This window comes from Schistocerca americana, chromosome 4, assembly GCF_021461395.2.
Source record: "Schistocerca americana isolate TAMUIC-IGC-003095 chromosome 4, iqSchAmer2.1, whole genome shotgun sequence".
NCBI classification, from domain to species: domain Eukaryota; kingdom Metazoa; phylum Arthropoda; class Insecta; order Orthoptera; family Acrididae; genus Schistocerca; species Schistocerca americana.
Window position 1 is genome coordinate 333383151 of NC_060122.1, and position 26015 is coordinate 333409165.

The 26015-nt window shown below is 39.8% G+C and overlaps 1 protein-coding gene across 1 annotated transcript in view; it reads left to right on the forward strand.

Moving 5' to 3' along the window:
* Positions 1-26015, forward strand: part of LOC124613451 — a 141447-nt gene that overhangs the window by 92128 nt on the left and 23304 nt on the right. The gene's annotated exons all lie outside the window — the stretch shown is intronic.

Consider the following 26015-nt stretch of genomic DNA (forward strand, 5'->3'; position numbering starts at 1 on the left):
AAGTCCATAGAGTATACTTTCCGTATGGTCGATTTTAGTTGCCACAATGTTGAGAATGAAATGTGGACAAGATACCTAAATTTCATATAAAGTTTACTGTATAACAATAGCTCATTTGAGTACCACATAGGTGTCGTATGTAATATTGAGAAATATTCCGTCTTTCGCGACTGTAACAAAAGTTTTATTTACACTGAGCACGTTTGGCTTTATTTTAAAGCACTTCAATTAATCAAAAGAAAGTAGACAAAATACATTAAACAAAACTGTGGAGTTACAAAAACATTAGGACTTGAATATACCGTCTATCAGTGAAGTGCTCTGAGCTATGTCAAATATAATTTTTGTGTGTGGCACACACAAACATCATTTATTTGCTACAACACTGATCTGCCAACACAAACATTGAATATTGTGTTACCGCAGCACAAAACTACGAAAGGTGACTTGGCAATGGAGGAGACAAAATACTGTCCACTGAAGATGCTTCAAAAGAGAGAAACGCGTCTGGTCTAAATAAGCCCCTTATTACAGTTGCAGAAGAGGAATATATTTCAGTTCCATTGGTAAAATTGCGACTGTGGAACAAAAACAAGAAAGAGAACATGAGTACCATTGTGTATGTGCCATACCTTTCCTTGATTGAAGTGCTTTAAAATAAAGCCAAACGCGTCCGGTGTAAATAATACTTTTATTACAGTCGCGAAAGACGGAATATTTCTCAATATTACATACGACACCTATGTCGTACTTAAATTAAATGAGATATTGTTATACAGTAAATTTTATATGAAATTTAGGTATCTTGTCCACATTTCATTCTCAACATTGTGGCAACTAAAATCGACCATACGGAAAGTATACGCTATGGACTTCTACCTCTGCAAACTCTTCAAAATTTCGTGCAATGGTTTACTACATTTAATGCTGCATAATAACTGCGTTGGATATCGAAACAAAATTAAGTCATTTATGGGGGGAAGGTATCAGTCAAGAAGACGTGTAAAAATCACATTTTTGGGCCAAATAGTTTTTGTTAAATCGAATGATAAGTGTGTCAAAGCAGTGGGAACACCATGTGTCTGCACAGGCGAGCAGTGCAGTGATGACAAAATCGCGCACAGCGCGGAATGCGGTGAGCACGTGTCTGCAGCAGCGAAAGGGTTAATGAAAAGACAAAGCACTAGAAATTTCAAAAAATTGCATTCAAACGAATATAATTTGTGAAGTAAGGCACTTCGATATTGTTCTTTAATAATGAAAATATTAAGCACCGCACAAGATTTGAACTCATAACTTCTCGCGTAGCAGCCCAACACCTTAACCGTTACGCTAACGCACCTCGTCTGACTACATAACGCCATGAGGACTATAACACGTCACGCAAAATACTGACAAACACTGTTGGTATGACTATGAATTACTCACGCTTCGTCGAAGTACAATAGGAAATAAACAATTACCGCTGTTCTTTATTGCGAAAAAGGGGTTCGTGAGAGTGATACAAACACCTTTCCTTGCTATCGCCTGAATTAGGAGTGTTATTGCTTGTTTGGTTTAATTAATCAATAGAATATGAAGCAATTGGTATAAAGAATGCTTTTTCCAAACTTTCTATAAAAGAATGTCTGCTATCAAGACATTGCTTTTGTTCTATTATGTTATTTATGACTGAACGTTTCTAAAACTGAAGACACTCGCCCATGCTCTGCACTGCAGTCGAGATGTGGCAACGTCATTCTGTGTTCATTGGCTGACTGTGTTTTGTGACGTCAGATGCGCAGAACGAACCTAAACTCGGCCGCCAACATAAGTGATGCGCACTTTAGCATCCTGTTTGACAAAGTCGAGTCATTTAAATATTTGGGCGTAACATTGTAAAGCGATATGAGATAGAATGAGCAAGTGAGAACTGTGGTAGGGAGGGTGAATGGTTGCCTTTGCTTTATTGGGGGAATTTTAGGAAAGAGTGGTTCACCTGTAAAGGAAACAGCATGTAGGATGCTGGTATGACCTATTCTTGAGTACTTCTTGAGTGTTTTGGATCTATACCAGGTCAGATTGAAGGAAGACATTGAAGAAATTCAGAGGCAGGCTGCTAGATTTGTTAGCAATGGGTTCGAACAACATGTAAGTTTTACGAAGATGTTCCGTGAACTCAAATGGGAATCTGGAGGGAAGGCGACATTCTTTTCGAGAAACACTATTGAGAAAATTTAGACACCCAGCATTTTAAGGTAGCTATAAAACGATTGTACTGCCACCAACATACATTGTGCTTAAGGACCATGAAGATAAAATGCGGGAAATTAGGGCTTGTAAGGAGGCGTATACACACTCATTTTTCCCTCTGTCCATTTGCGAGTGGAACAAGAAAATGGCAAGTGGTGGTACAGGGTACCTTCACCATGCACCGTATGGTGGCTTGCGGAGTACCTATGTAGATGTAGAATCCTCCATTGGGGTTTAACAGCATTGCACCAATGCCACAATTTGACGTGTCAGTGAGAAGCGTTAAACATTTACCCATATGGAACATTGCTAAACAAGAGGCCCTAAGGCATTTTTTAAGTTGCAAGAAAGCTTTCTGGCATGGCTTTGACTACTTAGATGTAACACCTTTTTTATGCAGTAGATAATGCAGATGGGAGATCTGGGCTATGTTGCAAATGAATTTTGCATAAGAATATATTTTGCCCAGGAGCAGCCGTACATCTTTGAGGTTCGTGGGAGCTGATCAGGTAGTGATTGTGACCACATGATCCTGTGTGGGCATGAATCCATTTTTACTTAATATGTGTGCTGGGGTACTTTAAACTTGGCTTAAAGAAACTACATTTGTCGAGGTGACAATGTGGACAATGGACTTTGAGGCACTCAAACAGTATCTGAAGATTGTGCATGTTCTCCTCCCACGTGGCCCTGATAATTAGCAAGTCATGTAAATGATTAACGTAGTGGAGGATACTTTGGAGGAGTTGCTTGAGACATATCTGAAATATCACAGGTGCACTTGTGACCCTAAATGGTAAAATATTATAATGACACCTGCCAAATTGTGTATTAATCACTAAAAATGTTCCAACTGATCACCTACAGAAAATTGAAAGTAGGCATCAGCTAGATCCATCTTTGAAAAATAATAGCCACATCCACATTCTGATAACAATTCATCAGGGCTAGGAATATGATACAGATAAACATTTGCTTCAGCATTAATGGTAGACTTAAAATCACCACAAATTTTAAGTGATCTATTTGGCTTCTTAAAGGTGCATTCACACGATGCCTTTTTTTTCTTCAACTTTGTGCATGCTCATAAATTCATGCATTTGTAACTTCCTGGAAGTGGAGGCCATGTGTTAAGTGCATTGCTTCCCACCTTTAGTGGGAATCTCTGTGCTTTTTAGCAGCTGAGGCCCATGTGTGTTTTGTTGTGTAGTATGTTGAGGTTACGCTATGAAGCAATTTATGTGTAATAATGCCTGTTGATTCCAAAGGAAGCATGCTTAATTTTATAGAGGATTGCAGACAAAGAAATGTCATAAGGAAAGCTGCTTGTACAGATTGAATAAAAATATGAAGTGTGTGCAACAGGTATAACATAGAAGGTCTCTGATCATATTATTGTAAAGAATAAGATACCACAAGTTTCGAAGTAGGAAAACAGAGAAGAATAAGCCAGAAATTTATGAGAAATGTATGTGAAAACTGTGGACAAATATTCATTCTACGGTGACTTAATAGAACAACTACTGAGAAGCCTGACATCTAAACAAAAGAAATGATTGGATATGTGTAGCTCATCAACAAATTTCTAGGGGTTGGGTTAGGTTGTTTGGTGGAGGAGGCCAGACAACAAGGTCATTGGTCTCATCTGATTAGGGAAGGATGGGGAATTAAATCAGCTGTGCCCTTTCAGAGGAACCATCCCGGCATTTGCCTGGAGTGATTTAGGGAAATGACGGAAAACCTAAATCAGGATGGCCGGACGCACAATTGAACCATCGTCCTCCTGAATGAGAGTCCAGTGAGCTAGCCACTGCGCCACCTCGCTCAGTACAAATTTCTAGAAATAGAAATGAAGGATATTGATGAAGCAAAAAGTACAAAATTGTAAAACACAACCTCCATTCCAGTGGATTCTGGTATCTTTGAAATTAAAAAAAAAAAAAGTTGTGTACACAACTTTTTTATTAAATTAAATCATCATCATCATTATCATTTATTGTACATAACAGGCTATAAAGGCCCATAACCGAAAGCAAAAGAACTATTACAAACCATAATAACACACTATACAGAGATCAGTGACACTGGAAGGAGCATTGTCCTGATCACAGTTGCAGGTATTCCTGGCAGATGTTGTTCCACTTCCTTCTGTCCATTGCATCTTCCAGGGATGCTGTTGGTTCTACCTTCTGCAACATCCTCATCACCCTGTCTTTCCACCTAGTCCCTGAACAACCTCTTGGACGTCTTCCAATCAGCTGGGAATTGAACACTCGATTGGGGATAGATTCTCTAGCTTTCCAGAGATTTCCCAACCTCTGGAGTCGACATTCTCTGATGGTCCTACCAACGTCAGCTTTCCCAAAACGTTGGTACAAGTCCTCTTTTTGCCTCCTTTCCCATCTTCCATTTTCTCTGTTGAACGGAGCCCCATATATCTTTATGAGCACTTTCATTTCAAATACACTCTTTAAGTGTTTGTGAAGTATCCCATGTCTCTCAGCCATACAACAGAATCGATTTTACCAGTGCCATGTAAAGTTCGTGTGGTGTCACCGCCAGACACCACACTTGCTAGGTGGTAGCCTTTAAATCGGCCGCGGTCCGTTAGTATACGTCGGACCCGCGTGTCGCCACTGTCAGTGATTGCAGACCGAGCGCCGCCTCACGGCAGGTCTAGAGAGACATACTAGCACTCGCCCCAGTTGTACAGCCGACTTTGCTAGGAAAGGTTCACTGACAAATACGCTCTCATTTGCCGAGACGATAGTTAGCATAGCCTTCAGCTACGTCATTTGCTATGACCTAGCAAGGCGCCATTATCAGTAGATATTTTAACTTGTGATGCCTGTACCGTCAGACCGATGTTCTCCAATTATGGATTAAAGTTAAGTATTCTACCAGTTACCTCCTGTTTTGCTAGTCTTTATTTCTCTGACCTGTTCCAGACCTCACGCCAGCCTGCGTGAGCTTAAACGCGTGCCTTTCGGCTAACAGTCATAGTGGATTGGCTGTCTGGCCAGTCCACTACAGTTTGATCTTGCTGTTTTGAGAGACCAAGCGTGACTTGAATAAGTTGTTGAGACTAAAGATGGCACGATTATCATTAATTATTCCCTGTTGAACCTCTTTCACAACCTCACTTTAATTAGATAAAATCGATCCCGGGTACTTAAATTTCTCTACTCGTTCAGAATTGTGTCCATCTATATTGATAGTGGTAGGGAAATACTGTCAGTATGACATGATCATATATTTGGTTTTCTTGTCATTGACAACTAATCCCACTTTGCTTGCCTCTTTCAAGAACCTAGTGGCACTATCTGATTGAGTCAGTCTCCCAAATCACCACATCATCAGCAAAGGCCAAGATTGTGTCAGTTCCAGTCATATCCATCTCCCTGTCGTTACCAATTTCATGTCGTACCTTTTCTAATGCAATGTTGAATAGCACTGGGGACAAAGGATCTCCTTGTCTCAAACTGTGCTGAATAGTGAAAGGCTCTGACATTTTGTTTCCAAACCATACTTGGTAGCTTGTATCTGTATAAGGTGCTTCAAACACTTTGATGTATTTTCTTGTGATGCCCAACTCCTGCATTATCCTCCATAACACCATCCGATTAATGCTGTCATAGGCCTGTCGGAACTCTATAAATATGAGGTGTAATTCTCTATCAAATTCATAGTACTTTTCTATTAGCTGTCGTAGCCTAAAGATGTGATCTATGGTTGAGTGTCCTGCCATGAATCCAAATTGATATGGTCCTATGATTTGTAGGGCAGATTTCAGGCAACTAAGTAATAGGAAGGTTAAGACTTTATAACCTATCTCAAGTAGCGAGATTTCTCTATAATTGACTACTTTTATGGCATCACCTTTTTTAAAAATTAGGCATATAATAGCTCTCTTCCATTCAACTAGGATCTCCTCTGATGACCAGATTTTGACAATAAGCTATCTGAGTGTCTCCAATAAAACTTCCCCTCCATTTCTAACCAGTTCTGCACTAATACCACTACCACTGGGAGCTTTATTGTTTTTGAGTGACTCTACAGTTGTTCTTACCTCTTCCATCGAAGGTTCAAGTGCTTCCTCTGTATTTAACTCCCATTCTTGTTCTATACTTCCTTCTGGGGTTTCTACATTTAGCAATTTCCTGAAATGCTTTCCAAACGGATCTGCTTGCTCTGTAGGAGGTGCTACATTCCCTTATTCATCTATTAGGATTAAAGTTTGCTGTTTATAATTACCTTGAGCAAAACCTGCCAACATAAAAAAGGAGTGCAGTGTTTTCTTGGATTCCTCAACTGCCACCAATAGTTTTTTTTTTTCCATAATTTCTTTTCTTCCTTCTAATGAGCCTGTCTGTCAGTCGTCTCCCCTTGTCTCACTTCCGCGAATGTTGCTTGTGTATCTTCTGACAGGTGATTTAACCACTAATCTCTTCTCCATTCTGTGTTTAACAGCTGATTGGCATTCATCATCAAACTACGGTTTGTTTTTGGGTTTAGGTTGTCATCTCGGTTCTTCTTTTGCACTCTGGATAACCGCTGCCTTCAATTGTGTCCATATTCCTTCTACATTATCCGGGGCCTCTGTTGACGAAAGCAAGCCAGTGACTATCTTGATGTTGCTGTCTCACTTGCTCATTTGAGAGTTTGTCGTTATCATGATGAACTATTTCTTCTCTCTTCCTTTGCTGTTTCATAGAGAGTTTTAGACACATACTCTAAACTAGTAAAAAGTGGTCTGAATTCATATCAGTACTCCGGTATGTTTGTACTTGCTCGATGCATCCACAATGCCTTCCATCCACTAATGCATGATCAATCTTGTTTTTTGTCTTACCATTTGGTGATATTCATGCGGCTTTATGTATTTCTTTCTGTGGGAAGTGGGTGCTACTAATGATCATTCTTCTAAGGTCAGCAAAATTTATCAACATAACACCGTTATCGTCGGTCACTTCGTGTAGGCTATTCAGCCCAATTGTGGGACGATATTCATTTTCTTTTCCAATGTGTGCATTGAGGTCACCCAGGACTAAATGGATCGAGTGTTGCGGTAGTCTGTCAATAGTGTCCTCCAAATCAGCATAAAAGTGGCTCTTTATCTCATCATCTGTGTCCTCCGATGGTGCATGACAGTTAACAATGCACAATGCAAATGTATGGTGATGCCTTCAGAATCATCGCACAAATGCGATCATTTATTGGGATCCATTTACTAACCACTGAGAACACCTTGTTGTGAACAGCAAATCCCACTCTAGAGGTTGAATCTGGTTGTTGCTTATTGCTGGTGAATAGTGTGTAGTGATCTCCGACATTTGTGATTCCTTGGGGGATTCTTGTTTCTTGTATAGCTGCTACAAGATATTTCTAGTTACCTAGTCCTGTGTCCAATTGCTTCATTCCTCCTGTCATGATTGATCTAATACTCCAAGTTCCGATTCACAAACCAAGCATCCCATTAACCATTCCATTGTCGTCAACATTTTGATCTGTGCAGTACTTTCTTTTCCCTTTTTCTTTGATCCCATAATTTAAGGCTGGTAGATTATCGGCCTTCCGAGCCTAAGCTCAGTGATGGGCTGCCATCCATGGTTCTGAGCCACCCAGTTTGTGATCAGAGTAGCTTTCTTCTAGGTGAGTTGCCTTCACCACTTCTCAAAGAGTCCCACCTACTCTTGGTGTCCTATGCCGTTGTCCATCATTGGATCTTCCACCTTGAGGGATGATTTCTCAACCCAAGGACATAGGCTATCTTAATGCACTAATCCCTACCCGCTCGTCCGCCCTCCAAGGAGGCCATTGGCATGGAAGATGGGGCTCCTTACTCCGTGAGTCATTCGGTTGCCAGAGCCATGCCAGTTTACAGCAGGGTGCACCACGTGCAGATGAAGATGGCGTTTGGATGATAATTTCTCACCCCTTACATCCCTGTATTAAATTAAATAAACCACAAATGAAGCATTGAAAGAGAACTAACTTTCACACAATGACTATGAACCTCTCTTAAGTATTTTACAGTTTTCAGGAACAAGCACTGAAATGCTTTGTTTGAAATGCGAAATAAATAGTTCAGACTGGTACATACGTATGACGCCAGTTACTAGCTAATAAAATGTTATTGTCAGCCTTATCACTACAGTTTTCCGAGCCAAAAATCTAAACTTTCACTGTGACCTCCTTCAGAAATATGCAAACAAGATGTCATCACATTGTATTTCTTGTACCTCTCTAGATACTTCTTTACCTACAATCGCTTTTGTTATAATCACCTTTTCATCGAAATAAATGCAACACAAGCTTTCAACCAAAGAAGGAGATCTGTAGCAGACCGCTTTTGCACAAATTTTTGTGCATGCCCTTTCATTCCTGTTTATCTGCAATAGTGCACAAGGAAAGAGAGGTATTGTGTGGACGTATCTTAACTGAAAGTAACAGTATTACACCCATACTTTGCGGTCTATCTAGTGTCATCTTAGCCTGCTTGCACATGGTGGGTGGCACCGGACGTGCTCTACAAAACTTAAGCATCGCTGTTTGCTTCAACAATACGTGAGCTTGGAAATCTGTTGTACAACTGAATGCAGGTTCAGACAGTTGCTTATACTGTACACATAATGTATCGAGTTCTGTGAATGGCAATGCAGTTGAAACTAGATTCATTTTTTCTTAAATTCAGAAAACAAAAGCGCAGAAGTGTCTAACATGGGGAGGTCCCCAGCAACACGATCGAACTTTGGAAACTGTCTATATAGTAATGTATCCCAGTTATCACACAGTGCAGCTACACAACCTGGTAGTACTTTTTTTTTTGGGGGGGGGGGGGGGGGGGTGTTGAGATAGGAATTTTGTTTATGGCTCAGTAGTGTTAAAAATGTTGTATTATAAAGTCTGGTTGTGTGATATAACAGCTAAGATTACAGCTTCACATGCAGGATGTTGTGGGTTAGAAACGTTTCTTATCGTAATGACTTTGATCATTATTTTTATTCAGTTAATTGATTTAAATGCAATTTTTAATTCCATTTCTTTGTCACGTAATTTTAATTATATCGTCAGCTCCTTCATTTGCTCTCATTTTTCTTCCTATCATTCTTTCTCCACCTGAAAACTTTGTTCATGTGTTTTTTAATTAATTTTATGTATTACTTTCAATTTAATTTATTTTGTTTTATCACCCTATTTTTTGTCCATATTATTGCATTCATTATATCTATTTCTCATTTTGCTTGAATTTCATTTTACTTATAAACCAGTCTTTTTTTTTTTTTTCCAACTGCATTATTTTGTCCATAGTGCAATAGGTGTTTAGCTTATGTTTGAAATGTTTGTGTGATGATAACTGTGCAAATAAAATTGTGTGTCTGGTGTCAAAAATACATTTTTTCACACCATTGCACAAATATAGATTATTTTGTATTTTGTTTTCTAACTGATAAACTAGAATTTTCAAATAATTGAATATTATAATAGATAAATGTGATTAAATTCATATTCACAAAAATTCTGACCTGATGAGATTCGCACCCACAACCTCTTGCTTGTGAAGCAGTTATCCTATCCATTATACATGCAACCAGCTTACGTAACTCAACTTTTTCAACACTTAAAGAGTGTCACACAAAATTCTGATTCCCCCCCATCAATTACTCACAAACAAGGACCCACCAGGGTGAATGGCTGCAGTGTGTGATACATGATTTTAACCTACATCACCATATAGATAGTTTTAAAAAGTGGGATCGCACCACTGGGTACCACTTCTTGTAAGCTGGAATGTTAACTGTTATCCAAGAGTTGATTATCAGCGGGGTAAGTTGCCATGCTAGATTTTTATATTTGGCTTCGAATACAATTTGATGCTGCAACAGAATAGACTGGCCATTGTACTTCGCCACTCTGCACTGAGGGTACCACAGCTCTTGGCAGCACATGTGCTGCTACATGTCTACATTAACCATATGCATGGACATCCCTGTGTCCAACTGGAAATATGCCGTTGTTCAATTAATTTCCAGCTGCAACATGAGCTTTTACATCCCGTCTGTTGTCGCTACAGACAATGTCAATATGTCGTGCAACGTGCTGACAGATGTCGCATACCGGCTGAGGCAGTCACGTGCTACATACCCCAGTTTGTTGCATACAAAACGGGTGACATCACAGAAAGGACAGTGACAGCTTTGATGCTGTGGGTCTTATTCTGGACACAGTTCAATGGCACGGGGTTTGCTGGGAACCTTTGACAGTGATCGTGAGGAAACTGTTGTATGAGCTTACATTTGCTATGGTATACACCAGTGTCAAACAGAACTCTTGTTTTTTTTTCCATATCTACCAATAATGGGTGTTTTGGATTCCTAAGTACTGCAGTAACTACAGAATTCTGAGTCAACATATGAACACTTGCTTGGTAAATCAGATGATGACATTGATGTGATGTCATCAGTTGATTGTAGACACAATGGGGACTATTGTCACTACTACTACTACTACTACTACTACTAAGAAAGCTGACACAAGAATTTATGGTGAATCATAGCCTGTGCTAATGCTGTTACTTCATGAGCTTTGGGAATTTTCAGCACATTGCCCAGATTTGGATCAGATGATGCTAAATCCATCACACTAACTTCTCTGTCAGGCACAAGCCATATAATGATGTCACAGATTAGTGATTCCACATATGATCACCACTGTTTGCAGGAAAAATCACACTAAGTCTTGCGGGTTAGCAGTCCATGCTCCATAGGATAGCTTACATTGCGTAATGAGCCTAGCTGCAACAACATGGGTTTATTGACCTTCATAGTCAGTCAGCAAACCCCATCAGAAAAGTGCCAACTACTTGGGTTCAATAGTGGATGTAGTTTCTACACCAGTTCGTATAATTTGTTATTAGAAAACAATACGACCACACACTGACATTCTCCACCGGTTATTTGACATGCCATGCAATGAAGAACAAATCAATATAAATAGACCTCCCAACTCTCATGCGCCTCATCAAAGCAAGTGAATGGCAAAGGGGAAGTTGATGAACCTGCATCTTCTGGCTGTTGTTTTTGCAGTAGTTGTAACAGCAGTTTCTGCTGTTGCTGTTAAAATTCCCACTACTGTTCATGCTGCTGCTGGAATTTCCACCATTTTTCTTGCTGCTGCTGCTGCTGCTGTTGCTGTAGCAGTCATCGTTACTGTTTTAGCTGCAACTGCTGCCACATCGTAAGAACCTCTGGATCCATACTTCACATTGGAATAGTTTGTAGTGAGAAAGTCCTCAGGTATACTTTTTTATCCTACTCTGCATAAATAGAATACAGTTCCATCACCACTCACACAGGCATTAATTAACACCAGAGACTGGTGCAACAAACAAGTGGTTCCTGTGGTTGATAATGGTGGAGTTCACAAAGTGAACAGCTAGCCAATAACGAAGTCCAGAGTTTAATGAAATCATCGCTAAGTGCGTACGAGAAGTCCAGAAAGCAACTGAAATTAAAAATACAAACAGGCGAAGTCAATAACTGCACTCTTAATAGCATGTATTGAAGCCTTCACAGAATAACAAGAAGTGACAAGTGTGGGGCTGTGGTATTTAAAGGCACCCTTGCATCATTGATAGCCAGCACTTGATGATACACCTGCAGCTGTGGCAGAACCCCCCCCCCCCTCTCTCTCTCTCTCTCTCTCTCTCTCTCTCTCTCTCTCTCTCTCTCTCTCTCTCCCTCCCCCTCCCCCTCCCCCTCCCCCTCCCCCTCCCTCCCTGGTGTGGACAGAATATGAAGCCCAAGTATCTCTTACCTGATACTGAGATTGGGCAGAGAATTCGAATCGCTGTAGGATACTCAAGTCACAATTTGTTGTATCAAAATATTCTCAACCAAGCAGGCACTCTTTCTTTACCAATGACATTTTTCTGTTGCTTATCTTGTAGTTTAATTATTTTCAATAATAACCTGAAATAACAACAAGAGAAAATGATCACAATGCTGCCAGGAGAATTTTGACTGAAGCACAACAAACTGACAGCAAACTTATTATTGTCATTTTTATACAAAATGTTCCCAATTGTAGTGTTTTTAGTTTATCTTGCAATTAATAAATTATTATCAATAGAGTATCAAAAGTGAAAAAGTGACCGTTGTTGTGCATTTACTTTGGGAAATTCAGTGTCCTTGATGACACAGTTGTGGACTCTTGAGGATTCACTTCACAACCTGTCCTAATATTCAGACTTAATGTATTTATGATTGAAAATGTCAGTATAGTAAATGTGAAAAATTGCTTCATTCCAAGATGATTTGGGTTTCCTTTAAGGTGATCAGGTTGTGCATAATTCGTCACAGTTTCAGTATATCCACCATATCAACTTTGTAAGTCTGTTAGAGGAACAAATCTCACGATTATTTTCTTTTATGTAATGATTTTGACCTTTGCTGTGTACTGTTCTTGTAACGGTATCTGAAATGCTAATATGTAGATATTAGTGAAGTGATTATGACAGTGAAAGTGAAACAGACACACTGGCATTTTGTGGTTAATGTCCCATATTTGGTGTTAGTTATTTCAGGGAAAACACAAAGGTTCTTTGTAAATTTCCTGGTAATATTAGTGGGGATTGTATCTTGACAGCTGTAGGCTGGAAGACTCGAGGGATTGGGGCAGGTTGTAGAGGAGAGTTTGTGAAATATTCTGAATGCCTTATCTGAAAATATATCTTGACCAGTTAGTCAGAGAACTGGCTCCTGAGGGCAACATCTTACACCTGCTAACTACAAACATGCTCAAACTTTTGACGCAATTCATGGAGAGCAGGGCATCATTGGCTATGAGGCTGTTATAGTATCACTGTCTAATGGCCGAGTGCACCAATCTCAATTAATAGTTAACCACGGTTAAGTCGATATATAATCCTGTTCAGTGCAATATTCTGGTGCACCAACATCAATCTAAGTTAAACGAGGGAATGGACCGCGGTTATATTTAACCAGGGCTCTTTCCCGGTTTTCTCGACATAACCGCGGTTTTAGAAGCATACGCTATTAAGATGGGGGCGCGTTTTGATGTTATGGATGGCATTGAGGAAGATTTGTTATACCTTGACCATTTAAATCGTGTTGGACTGATTGTGGAAAGGGGAAACCCTTTTGAAGATTATGGTGACAGGAAGTTTGAAGAGAGATTTCGTCTGTCAAAAGAAACAGTGTGGTGGTTATTAAATCAAATTAATGATAGGTTAGCATTTCTTACTGATCGGAATAACCCTGTTTCTCCGATAAACAGACTTTTGATTACTTTAAGGGCATATGCAACAGGTGCATTCAACATTCTTATTGGGGACAACAGTAATGTACATCGTACAACAGCACAACGAATCATCAGTGATGTATCAGACATAATAGCATCCATGTCTCTTTGCTTTATAAAATTTCCTACAAGAGAAGAAGTGCGCTCTGTGATGTATGGTTTTAGTCAATTGGACCGATTTCCTGGCGTTCTTGGTACCTTGGATTGTACCCATATAAGAATTGAGTCTCCTGGAGGACATAATGCAGAACTTTTCCGCAATAGGAAATCATATTTTTCCTTTAACTGTCAAACCATTAGTGATCACAATTTGTTAATAAGAGATATTGTCGCTCGATGGCCGGGCTCTGTGCGTGACAGTACCATATTTCTCAACTGTGCTCGCAGAGCTCAATTTGAAAACGGAGAAATACCACAAGGTCACTTATTGGGAGATAGTGGTTATGCATGTAGATCCTACTTGTTAACTCCACTTTTAAATCCGTAAAATGAAGCAGAGCATCGATATAACAGGTCTCATATTAAAACTAGAAACACTGTTGGGAGAAAATATGGTATGTGGAAGAGAAGACTTCCCATATTATCTGTAGGAATAAGATGTAATCTACAGAAAGCAGTGTTAATAATTGTGGGTACTGCTGTCTTACATAATACTGCGAGGAGTACAAGCAGTGAAGAACTACCAGACGATCCAGAAATTTCTTGACTTTTAAATCAGTTACGTGATGAAAGATGCCCCAACATTGAAGATAACGAACCCTTGCTATCTGGACAGCAGATGTATCATGATGATACATTAACTGGAAGAACAGTTCGCCGTGCTATAATTAATGAACATTTCCGATAAGCTAACATAAATTCAGACATTGTTCATAATGAAAAATTGTTATTATAGTTATGGGATTTCGCCGTATTTTCAATTTTTCAGATTATTTCAGCATGTAATCTATTTTGTTTCTGCTGTCTAGCGAACATAAAAGTACTCACTGAACTGGGTGTGTGATGCGAAATTTGAGTTTCTGGCGTGCCAGGGATAGGATGTTCTGCCTACAGACAATTACCCAGCTGCTGCTTTTCTGAGATATTTTTTTTTAGTGTGGAACTGTTGATAATTCACTATTAAAGATACATTTGTTGCATCACATTGGTTGTGAAAGCAATACAGTACTCATACCAAACGAAAGCGCTGGCAAGTCGATAGACACACAAACAAGGACGAGTATACACTCGTGCGCGCGCACACACACACACACACACACACACACATATCCATCCACACATATACAGACACAAGCAGACATATTCAAAGGCAAAGAGTTTGGGCAGAGATGTCAGTCGAGGTGGAAGTGTAGAGGCAAAGATGTTGTTGAATGACAGGTGAGGTATGAGTGGCGGTAACTTGAAATTAGCGGAGATTAAAGCCTGGTGGATAACGGGAAGAGAGGATATATTGAAGAGCAAGTTCCCATCTCCGGAGTTCGGATAGGTTGGTGTTAGTGGGAAGTATCCTGATAACCCGGACGGTGTAACACTGTGCCAAGATGTGCTGGCCGTGCACCAAGGTATGTTTAGCCACAGGATGATCCTCATTACCAACAAACACTGTCTGCCTGTGTCCATTCATGCGAATTGACAGTTTGTTGCTGGTCATTCCCACATAGAATGCATCACAGTGTAGGCAGGTCAGTTGTTAAATCACGTGGGTGCTTTCACACGTGGCTCTGCCTTTAATCATGTACACCTTCCGGGTTACAGGACTGGGGTAGGTGGTGGTGGGAGGTGCATGGGACAGGTTTTACACCGGGGGCAGTTACAAGGGTAGGAGCCAGAGGGTAGGGAAGGTGGTTTGGGGATTTCATAGGGATGAACTAAGAGGTTACGAAGGTTAGGTGGACGGCGGAAAGACACTCTTGGTGGAGTGGGGAGGGTTTCATGAAGGATGGATCTCATTTCAGGGCAGGATTTGAGGAAGTCGTATCCCTGCTGGAGAGCCACATTCAGAGTCTGATCCAGTCCCGTAAAGTATCCTGTCGCAAGTGGGGCACTTTTGTGGTTCTTCTGTGGGAGATTCTGGGTTTGAGAGGATGAGGAAGTGGCTCTGGTTATTTGCTTCTGTGCCAGGTCGGGAGGGTAGTTGCGGGGTGCGAAAGCTGTTGTCAGGTTATTGGTGTAATGGTTCAGGGATTCCGGACTAGAGCAGATTCGTTTGCCATGAAGACCTAGGCTGTAGGGAAGGGACCGTTTGATGTGGAATGGGTGGCAGCTGTCATAATGGAGGTACTGTTGCTTGTTGGTGGGTTTGATGTGGAAGGACGTGTGAAGCTGGCCATTGGACAGGTGGAGGTCAACGTCAAGGAAAGTGGCATGGGATTTGGAGTAGGACCAGGTGAATCTGATGGAACCAAAGTAGTTGAGGTTGGAGAGGAAATTCTGGAGTTGTTCTTCACTGTGAGTCCAGATCATGAAGTTGTCATCAATAAATCTGTACCAAACTTTGGGTTGGCAGGCCTGGGTAACCAAGAAGGCTTCCTCTAAGCGACCCATGAATAGGTTGGTGTACGAGGGGGCCATCCTGGTACCCATGGCTGTTCCCTTTAATTGTTGGTATGTCTGCCCTTCAAAAGTGAAGAAGTTGTGGGTCAGGATGAAGCTGGCTAAGGTAATGAGGAAAGAGGTTTTAGGTAGAGTGGCAGGTGATCGGCGTGAAAGGAAGTGCTCCATCGCAGCGAGGCCCTGGACGTACGGGATATTTGTGTATAAGGAAGTGGCATCAATGGTTACAAGGATGGTTTCCGGGGGTAACAGATTGGGTAAGGATTCCAGGCGTTCGAGAAAGTGGTTGGTGTCTTTGATGAAGGATTGGAGACTGCATGTAATGGGTTGAAGGTGTTGATCTACGTAGGCAGAGATACGTTGTGTGGGGGCTTGGTAACCAGCTACAATGGGGCGGCCGGGATGTTTGGGTTTGTGAATTTTAGGAAGAAGGTAGAAGGTAGGGGTGCTGGGTGTTGGTGGGGTCAGGAGGTTGATGGAGTCAGGTGAAAGGTTTTGTAGGGGGCCTAAGGTTCTGAGGATTCCTTGAAGCTCCGCCTGGACATCAGGAATGGGATTACCTCGGCAAACTTTGTATGTGGTGTTGTCTGAAAGCTGGCGCAGTCCCTCAGCCACATACTCCCGACGATCAAGTACCACGGCCGTGGAACCCTTGTCCGCTGGAAGAATGACAATGGATCGGTCAGCCTTCAGATCACGGATAGCCTGGGCTTCAGCAGTGGTGATGTTGGGAGTAGGATTAAGGTTTTTTGAGAAGGATTGAGAGGCAAGGCTGGAAGTCAGAAATTTCTGGAAGGTTTGGAGAGGTTGATTTTGAGGAAGAGGAGGTGGGTCCCGCTGTGACAGAGGACGGAACTGTTCCAGGCAGGGTTCAATTTGGGTAGTGTCTTGGGGAGTTGGATCATTAGGAGTAGGATTAGGATCATTTTTCTTCGTGGCAAAGTGATATTTCCAGCAGAGAGTACAAATGTAGGACAGTAAATCTTTGACGAGGGCTGTTTGGTTGAATCTGGGAGTGGGGCTGAAGGTGAGGCCTTTGGATAGGACAGAGGTTTCGGATTGGGAGAGAGGTTTGGAGGAAAGGTTAACTACTGAATTAGGGTGTTGTGGTTCCAGATTGTGTTGATTGGAATTTTGAGGTTTTGGAGGGAGTGGAGCTGGAAGTGGGAGATTGAGTAGATGGGAGAGACTGGGTTTGTGTGCAATGAGAGGAGGTTGAGGTTTGCTGGAAAGTTTGTGAAGGGTGAGTGAGTTGCCTTTCCGCAGGTGGGAAACCAGGAGATTGGATAGTTTTTTGAGGTGAAGGGTGGCGTGCTGTTCTAATTTGGGGTTGGCCTGTAGGAGGATGCTCTGAACAACCGGTGTGGATGTGGGAAAGGAAAGATTGAGGACTTTTATTAAGGATAGGAGTTGACGGGTGTGTTCATTGGCTGAGTTGATGTGTAGGAGAAGGATTAGGTGGGTGAGGGCAACGGATTGTTCAGTTTGGAACTGGTATAGGGAGTGATGGAAAGAAGGGTTGCAGCCAGAGATGGAAACTGTAAGTGTGAGGCCTTTGGGGGTAATGCCAAATGTCAGACAAGCCTGAGAAAATAAAATATGCGAGCGTAATCTGGCTAGAGTGAAGGCATGTTTGCGGAGGGAATGTAAATAAAACTTAATGGGGTTGTTGTGGGGAGGTTGTGAGGGTGACATGGTATTAGAAGGTGGAAAGTGTAACATGAGGCTGAAATGAAAATGAAAATAAAAATATATGGGGAGAGATAAAGGTGAACTAGAAAGTAACTGGAGATCTGTTGTGAAAAAAGGCGAAAAAGTGTTGGTTAAAGCTGGGCTATGTTGATCCTGTGGTGAACTTGGGTTGGTAGACAATGATGTGCACAAAGGTTAGGTGGTTGTGTTGTCACCAAAACACGTTAAAGGATGGAGAAATTCGGGAAAATTTCGAAAAAACTGTGTGTAAATGTATTAAAAGGAGTGGTTTTGTGGTGGCAGATTATGAAAATGAGGCTAACAATTGTCTGGCCAAGAAATAATGACGTTAAAACCTGTGGAAAGGGGCTAAAAATTATCAGTGATGTGGGAAAAACGGAAATGGAAATAAAGGAAAGTTATCAGAACTAGCCGAAATTTTTCCCTCGTGGAATGTTTCCCTCTATTATATTCAATACAGTACTCTGTTATTTATATACATGTTCAGTTTCTGGGTATGTACTTAAATTTGAGAACAAATGACTCCATTACATTTAGAGAGTGTGAGATGAATAGCGAGTGGAATAAAATATAATGGATATTTCTGTATTATGTTCACTATAGATCCTAAATATCTCTTAAATTTTCTACTGTAACAGCAAATATGTGAATGTCCAACAGTTTTGCAATATTAAGAGCACATTCTTTATTAGTAGAACCTTTCAGTTTAGAGATTATTTTACTGCACTTCTGCTCAGTATTAATGCAGTCTTATCACCTAGATTAGCCTAAACTTGTGAATATGCAGTAAACACATAGGCACAAAATAAATAATCATTTGTGTAATAACATAAAATGTCAGTTTGGGATTGTTTATTTGTTAAATTGTTTCCATATTAATCACTACTCTTTGTTTACAATATGATTTTCTTCAAACATAAGTGTGTGTGGCTATAAGGTTGTGCAAAGTATTGAATTACATTGTTAATTCTAGTCAGTCATGCGTGTAGCAGCACTTTACACAATATTATGTACAACTGTATAGTATTAAAGAAATACATGAAATTGAAGAAAAATTTGTGTTTAGAAATTGCCACCAAAAACAAGTTCTCATTGCTACAAAAGGCAATGGAATTTTGTCAGAAATGTCTAATACTTTGGGGATCAGTGCAAGAGCAATAATTAGTTAAGGAGTGTGCTACTTCGGAAGATATGAAAGCAGAACCGTAATGCTGTGGGTTGACGGTACGAAGTGTCATACTTTAAGTTATTACTGAGGAAAACTCACTCTGACACTGATATTGATGCAGTTTTTTCACATATTTAATGCTCACCTTTACACAAGGGAATTCCTTGTCATTGCATAGTGCCACTGAAAAATGCCTCACTACAAATACAGTTGTGGCAGAAGTTGTGGGTTGCCATCATAAACATTAGCAGGTGCAGAGTATTGCTAAGAAAGCCACACATGCTATGATTACTATTGCAGAAAACAGTGACCCATCATAGGAATGCATTACTGAAACTATCTTGCTACAAATTTTGTTGTGATAAAAGTTATGGACTGACATTATAAACATTAACATGTGCAGAGTATTGCTAGAAAAGCCACACAATGCTAATCTCACTACTGTCCACATTAGCAATGTATTACTCAATAATGCCTCTCTACAAATACTGTTATGATAAATGTTATATGTTTCCACCACACACATTACCTTTGGTGTGGCTAGGAAAGCCACATATGCTATGCTTACTTTTGCAGAAAAGAGAACCCACCACAGCAATGTATTTCTCAAAATGCCTCACTTCAAATTGTATTGTCATAAAAGATATGGGTTCTCATTATAAACATTACCAGGTGCAGAGTATTGCTAGGAAAATGGCATGCACAAAGTTATGATTTGAAGCACTTTCCCTCATAATTTAATATGTTAGGATATTTCTGGTACAAATAATGCAAAACATGATAACATTGGGCCTCATGTATATAACTGTTGCAGTACATATGTTCATTCCAAAGTTAGAGTAACAAGGATGCTTTATTACTATTATTTTGTTTCATTAACAGTCTGCCTCATTGTTAAGTCATTTAAGTAGAAATTGGCACCTGATGTTATGGCTGCAGGCCTGCAACTGACATGTAGCTTTCTTGTGTAAACTGCAGTGTTGCTAATCTGTTTTTATATATGAAGTAATTCTAATTTTAAGTGATTGGATGAAACTTAGTCCAGACCAAGCAAGCTGTAAGCAGGTATTAGACAGACAACAACTAGGATAGTAGCAGTATCACTAACAGGACAAACACAGAGAAACAATTTGAACTGTGAGACAACTTTAATACAATAGATAGAATACAACACAGCACAAAAAATTACAAAAATTCACTGTCACAGGAAAAAAAGTCACGTGTCACTGGCATTTTTCTTCTTCCAGTATTTTAGTTTTTCTTTCATGGCCAGAATCTTTAAATTTTTAATCCTCAGCTCCTTCTTGTGCTCTGCCTTCATCATGTGTTATTGGGCCTCCAGTAGTTCCACTCTCTTCTTGCACACATTTTAGATTACTGTTCCCGAAACCGATGGCCTTGGTTTTGCAGGCATCCTGCGATGATGCCATGTATTTTTCGGCATGCAAATGTTTTCATTGGGTTGATCAGGAGACTGTGAAACAGATTGCAGCTGGGTGACATCCACCAGAACATTCTTTGGTGTCTCTTTACTTTGTATTACGACAGGTGTGTGGGAAGTGCTAGGTTGTGTGCACTCTGCTAACTCTACAGCTGAAGCAGGCGGTGTGTTCTCACTGCACTGCACTGCACTCAATGTTGACGACATCCACAATCATGCTAAACTGTGCATCGGAATCGTATGCATTTGTTAACGGTTTCATTGAGGAACCAACAATTTCTAATAGTTTAGCCCAATCATGGATTTTCGTTTTTTGGGTAGGCTTCACCCCACCTGTTTTATACACTTCCACCTCTTCTTCTGCAAGGTCTTTTGAAGTCTTCTTTTCATGTTTTCATAACAGGTTTTCAGCCTGTCACAGGATCTTTTTGTCACACCTGAAATTAAATAAATGTTGTAGTTTGTAGTACCATAAAATAATTCTTATATTATTTACATTCATAAGTCCATTTTGCATTCTGAGGCTCTTAACTTATAACTGCAATAAAAAATCTAAGGTCTGTATATGGCTTTTGTTTACATATCAGTTCATTAAAAAGAAAGTGGTATAGGCATTTATGAAGAATACGGCACAGGACTAAGTGAGAAACGTATGTTCACAATTTTCGACATAAAAGCTTCCGTTACTCACATAATATTTAGTTAACAGTAGCACGGCATTGGATTTTAAATTTAAAACTAACAAAACAATTCCAACCGTAAACGTACATAGTCCTATCACGTATTTCAGTGGTACGCCAATAACACTTTCAAATTTCAAACTAAAAGCCAGTGTGTGCTATATCCTACGCTTACGATGAACCTAGAAAAGTTATTCATTTATGAGTAAACTTGCCAGGAGTAGAATTAAATTGCGCCTCCACATGGGTCCACATTGCCTGTTTTTCTTTTAAGCTACAGCCGTCGGTTTTCTTATTTTCAAGAACAGATGCATTAGCACCCACCAGTTCAAGAAGTACATCTATCTCGTACTTCGAGAAATTTGGTGTTCTTCTTTTATTCTCCAAAAAAGAAACCAACAGATCAGAAATAGGTACCGAGGTACGTACGCACACTTCTGCTTGTCGATGGAAAAAACAGCAAAGATATAATGTGGCACCAGCGATTATCTATGCAATTTCATGTTTACTAACATCTTTGCGTCGCCAGGGCACGTTCCATTGCAATGTAGAGAATTTACCGCGGTCAAATGCACAGTTGGCTGACGACGGTTTGCTGACCAGCGATTAACGTTGGTGCACTGTAGAAACATTTTAAACGCGATTTACTTTTAACCATGATCGCGGGACCTTGGTTATCATGCTTTTTGACCGACGTTGGTGCAATCGGCCATAAGGATGTAAATATCTTTTTTTACAAATGGAAGGAAGACATTTTTGCGTAGTATGTGTAATAAAATTTCAGATTCCCTGTGCAGTTAGTATCAACCATTCATCTCAGAGACTCAAAATGTTGAGTATAAACAACAAATTTCAAGGGGATTGTTCAATGTACCATAGATAATGTTTGTTGCAAAGTTGTGAGGAATGAGAAAGACATGCTGTTGTTCAGTAGCCATATGAGTTGGTCTAAAGGAAAAAGGAGAGCTTCAAAACTAGGGACAAATGTAACCAAACGCTCTTTTGCAAAATAAAGAAAAAAAAAGCCAAAATTAGCATAAGAAAAGTCATGCATGAAGCCTTCAGTTAATATGAAAGTTAAGTTTTAAGTCCCAGTCTAGCAAAAATGAAATCAGTAAATGGATTTGAGTCATATGTCCAGACACTCAGGGACCATGATAGCATTGAAACAGAGGATGACAGAGTGGCCAATTTATTAAATTCCTTTTTCCAAAATTGTTTCATGGAGCAAGATTGTACTGTGATTCCTCTTTGTTACGTGAACACCAAAATGACATGCATGAAAATAAGTGATGCTAGATAGAGAATCACAAAAAATTGTCAGACAGATGAAATGTGATTGGTTTTTATGACACACGCACGCACCTGTATGCCCATATTACTGATATTTATCTGTTCAAGGATTTTGGAACCTGTTTTATGCGTTTGTATAGTAATCTTTGTAGCAACCAATAATCTCTTCTGTAGAAATCAGCACAGATTCCACAAACAATAATTGTGTGTGATCTAGTCGTCTGAGATTCAGAAGGAAATAGATACTGACGTCCAGGCAGTGATGCTGTCTTCCTGACTTCCAGAAGGTGTTTGACTGTTTCGCATTGTCACCTAATGAAACAAAGCACCAATCTGTAGAATATTAGACCACCTTTGTTGCTGGGTGAGAAAGTTCCTAGCAAATACAACACAACATTTCATACTTACTGCAGTAAAATTTTCGGGTATGAAGGTAACTTTAGATGTATCCCATAGGAGAACATGACAATTACTCATCACATTACATGTAAATAATGTAGTAAGTAGTGTATGAAGCTCCATAAGGCTGTCGATGAATAATGCTGTTGTATATAAACAAACCGTAACAGTACAGAATTATAGTTAAACACAGGGAGACCTGTGGAGGATCGACACTTGGGGCAACGATTGGTAGCTGACCCTTAAAACAAACAAATATAATGTTTTGTGAATATATTGGTAGGAGGACCCATTACTGTATGTATACATGATGTGAAATTATGCATATAGAGGAATTAAAGTGGAATGATTTACAAGCTCATTACCCCTCTGACTGTGCAAGATACTGCTGTATTTTTGCCAAGGCTGAAAACTCCCCTTTGCATGACAAGTTGTATGTGCCTACTGAGTCATGGTACAGGCACTCCTGGCAGTGACTACTATACCAAGCAAGTTGTTGCTCTGGTAGAGTGGCACCCATGGGGAGAGCCTCTGGTCTGAGTGGGTGGGACTATGGCAGATGGTCTGTAATGATGGCTGGAAGAGAGTCCCACTCAGTTGCCACCGTGCTGTTGAGAGATATATTCTTCTACGCCTACTCGGTTGACTAATGCTCCCACAAAGCACAATTCGGCCAATGTTTGGAGACACAGGGTATGAGCAACAGAATTATTTGATCATATTTCCTTCCAGATACACACCCCAGTTCCCCCATCCAAACAAGAGATAAATCTCCACAAGGAGAATAACAATAAAAAGAAGAAACCAGATAAGAAAAAAATCCAATTGTGAAGGTGAATTCAGTGGCACAAGCTGCTACACTTCCCCTCCCCATGTCCTTCCATACACTGGCGTTGAAATGGTGTTAAAATTATGCATGGTGATGTAGTTATCATACCACTCATTGTGCAAACAGAAGCCAAAATATGAAAGAAAGAAAGAGAATGCATCCTATTAGTAATTTAAAGCTCTTTGAGAGGTCTCTAAGCTTGGATTATTGCACTTGAATTAATGGTATCGTGGAGCTCTTTGTCAGCAGCAAATTGCAACATTTAGAGCAATGCTCAACAAGAAAAATAGTTAGGCACTGAATCGTCTATGCTTTTCTTCATTAGAGGTCAAGATTTTAAAATAGTTCACAGCAAGACTCGCATCTTCAACAACTTCAATGAATTCTACTGTATCGTTGAGATATTTTCCAAGGTACTCGTTACTTTTAAACCATGAGTTCCACCTGGTGATGACAGGAATAGGGAAAAGTTGAGCTTTTGTGTGTTGACTTTCATATTTTTTATTTAAGAATTGAATATATGCATGCTTTCTCTTTTGGGTATTAAAGGAGATGTGTTTTGCCTGCACAACACAATCACAAAGTTCCACAGCCCACACAGTGCCCACCAGATTTAATTTATGAATCTAGCACTGTGTTCATACTAACACTTTTGGAATTAAATCTGGAATTGCGTCTGGAATTGTATAACAGACTGAATGTGAAGTTATAGAAACTATGTTTCAGTACTGAATTTAAAGTTTCTGAATTACACTTATAATTGCTTGTGAACTTTCTGTAGAATTTGAATTTTCAATATCTTTCACTCGCCCAGAAAACAATTTCTGAACTGTTCCATCACCACAACTAAGTACGTTTATCAGAACCACAAACACACACTGCTTTTTTCTGGCCATCATTTCGTCACAAAAAACTGAAACTCTCTCATCTTTAACAGCTTCTTTTGATCTTTCCTTCTCCTCTATGATGATTCGAGGCACAGAACCTACCCACAGTCTTCCAGCTGAAACCAAGTTTCCAGCACCTTAAAAATGTCAATAAACATGATATTAGAGTGCTATTTAACACCATTTAAGGAATTAAATTATTAATTTCCATGTCTTTGAAATGAATAATGTACCCAGCATAAGCCTAAATATCATTGAACTGAAAAAAGAGCATAACCACATGGCTACTAATTTTCCACGGGGTACTGAAATCTGTCTGAAATGCAACTGCCTATGTTCAGTTGTCATTTGTGCCGCACACATTGCGTCTGCGATTGCTTTTGTGTTCAATGATTTCAGTTCACTAGTTCTCATATTTTGCCATGCTTAATATTATAATGATAATTAACATACAGTGTACTGAAAGCATATTCAATTTTATTCCAGTCCCCACGTAAATGAAGTAAGTGATATCATGAAAAAATATGGGTTTTGCTTCAATGGTGGGGCTTCTGATTGCCTACATAGGAACCATGCGGCAATCACGCACCATCGTGGCCGACTCGTGCACACGTAAATAGAGGGTTGCCAGCTTTGGTACATCATCCCAAAATTTCATGCTGTAAACATTATAAAATCCTTATGCGTGACAGTTTGGTTAGGTTGAGAATGTCACTCTATTTCTACATTTTAAAATTACTGCCGTGTGACAGTTTGTAGAACAGAAAGTCTAAATATTGCTGATTCACAAGGTGTCTGCTTCATTCTTGTCATAAAAGTAAGAAACATTTTGAGGTGAGATGGTGGGTTCTAAGCAAGCATGAAGGAATTATTTTCCTTCCCTGAAATATTTCCTTACATAAAACCATGTCCTTCTATTTTCAATAACATAAGGGAGATTGCTGATCTGAAGCCCAGCAATGAAACCAGCACCGATATAAGTTAAACTCAAAAATGTGCAATGTGCAATGTCCTATTGCACAAACCTGATATATACCTGTTCATCCATTCTCTCAGCTTTAGGTGATCAGCTTTTTCCAATGGAATGTTAGCTACAATGAAAGCTGCAGTTGTTGATAAAATGAATTTTTCCTTTTCGGTTTTCACTCGTTTTGCCATTACACTGACGTCTGCGAGAATAACCTGTCTTTTGAAATCTGACCTCGTTAATCGTTACTGCCACCTTCTTGTTCTTCTTATGGGAAAAACTGTTATTAATATGTTCTAGGCATGTGTCCTTTCTGTGTCACTCAATTCACACATTGCAGTATTTGCACCTAAGTATCTTTCTAATTTTGTCAAACACGTAAAATCCTTCTGATGGAAATTATTTTTCTTGAGCAAAAACTGTCACCACTATAGTGATAAACTGCAGCACAAAAAATTTAAAAAACATAAACTGAATGCACTGATGGGATGAGCAACAGTTTCAAACACACAATGCAAGGCCAGATCAAAA